The sequence below is a fragment of the Dinoponera quadriceps genome, unplaced genomic scaffold (assembly GCF_001313825.1).
Source record: "Dinoponera quadriceps isolate SergipeBrazil2010 unplaced genomic scaffold, ASM131382v1 scaffold1007, whole genome shotgun sequence".
NCBI lineage: Eukaryota > Metazoa > Arthropoda > Insecta > Hymenoptera > Formicidae > Dinoponera > Dinoponera quadriceps.
Window position 1 is genome coordinate 1 of NW_014555084.1, and position 2,117 is coordinate 2,117.

The following is a 2,117-nucleotide window of genomic DNA, read 5'->3' on the forward strand; positions in this document are numbered from 1 at the left end:
AGAGAGTGGTCAGATTTCGATTTACCAAGAAACAATAATGCTTTCGAAGGATCTTCCGGTCCTAATATACTTCCCAGAGATGCAAACAATATCGAGGATGTCGTGGAACTATTTATAGGGAACGACTTGTTTGAATTTATTAATACCGAAACGAACAGGTACTACGATCAAAATTACACGAAGAGGAAGCCCGATAAAAAAAGCGCAAAATTTTTCAATGTTACGGCAGTCGAACTAAAAAAATGGTTTGAACTAGTTATTCTTATGGGAATCGTTAAAAAACCAAGGATTGACGATTATTGGTCGACAAATCCACTTTTGGAAACACCAATATTTGGTAAAACGATGTCCCGCAACAAATTTCGTCAAATATTATCGTTTTTACATTTCTCGGATAATAGTAACATACCAGAAAATGCCGACCGACTGTTCAAAGTACAAGATATAATTGATTATTTTACAAAAAAGTTTCAAGAAAACCTCAATCTTGGTCAAAATATTACTATCGATGAAGGAATGATACCGTGGCGTGGGCGATTAAGTTTTAAAGTTTATAAAAAAATTACAAAGTACGGTATACTTGTCCGGATGCTGTGTGATTCCGTTACGGGATATATTTCGCGTTTCAAAATATACTCTGGCATTAAAAAACCTTTAAAGAATACAGTGATAAAACTATTCGAAAATGTTACTGGAAAATGGTATCACCTGTATATGGATAATTACTATAACAGTGTGGAACTTGCGGAAGATTTGCTTACCAAGAAAATTCGCGTTTGTGGAACGCTGCAGCAGAATAGAGGATTACCGGCAAAGTTGAAAAACTGCAAACTAAATGTATTTGAAACCAAATATCAGCGAAGAGGAGCAGTACTCGCGCAAGTATGGAGAGCATCGAAGACGAAAATAATAAAAACAATTTCTACTATACACAATGGCACTTTAGTTGACACAGCAAAAGAATGCCGAAAAACCAATAGAACGATTAAAAAACCAACATCTATTTTGGATTACAATAAATATATGAAAGGAGTAGATCGCGCTGATCAATTTCTAAGCTATTATCCTATATTCCAGAAAACCATAAAATGGTCAAAGAAAGTGGTGTAAAGTGGTGTGAAAGTGGTCTCTTCAATTGCGCTCTATACAACGCGTTCTTACTGCAGCAACATTATGATACAGATCCCAAGAAACTCTGCTTTCATGACTTTTTATTGAAAATATGCGAATCTTGGATAAAAGATCATTTACCAGTGTGAAGAAAACTTCGAGATCCCCAGTGCATCGCGTGCTTCCAGTCGTCAATCGATCAACAGACTTTCCGGCAACGTAAAGGAACACCAGCTCATACGTATTTCAGAAACCAACAACCGAAAACGCAGGTGTCATGTGTGTAACAAAAACAAAAAAATTAGGAGAACTAATTTAATGTATAAATCTTGTGGAGTTGCGCTTCACCTCGGAGATTGCTTTTCTTCATTTCATTTAAAAAATAAATACTAAATATTTAACAAAATAAACATAAATATATTATACAAAAAAATCTTGTACTTATTTACATATCTATACCCCCACAATTTCGAGAAAATAGAGGGACAGGATTGAGACATGGGAACTGACGATAAAATTAGTAAAGAAGAACCTCGAAACACCGTCGGCGGTAAGCGATATTATTTAAGTCAGTCCCACCGGCGCCCCACAAGAAAATCTAGATTAGACGTGCGGACGGCATAGTGTTAACCGTTTGAGTCCGGGGAAGCGCTATCGCGCTTCACTTGTCGTATGCCAAAAAGACGGCGCAGCGCGATAGCGCTTCTCTTGTTTTGTATCGAGAATCCGAAGACGCTGCTGTTAGTAGTATACTTTACGCCATTATTAAGAGCAGTTGTAGTAATATCAGTAGCAGTTTTTATTCATTTAACTCAGTTGTGGCTTTTAACAATATAAGAATTAAAATAATATACAGTAGTAATGCAGTAAAGCCTGTGAATTGTGGTACGGTAGAAAAAATGGGCCAATGTAAAAGGATATATAATGTTTTGACTGTAATTTTTTTGAAATCATCACCAGATCTATAAGGGCAAGAGATAATTCTTACAAAAAAATTATTTATGTAC

The 2,117-nt window shown here is 35.9% G+C and overlaps 1 pseudogene; it reads left to right on the forward strand.

The window, feature by feature from the left end:
• The first annotated feature begins 49 nt into the window (after positions 1-49).
• Positions 50-1,259, forward strand: LOC106742986 (annotated as a pseudogene).
• The last annotated feature ends 858 nt before the right edge of the window (positions 1,260-2,117 follow it).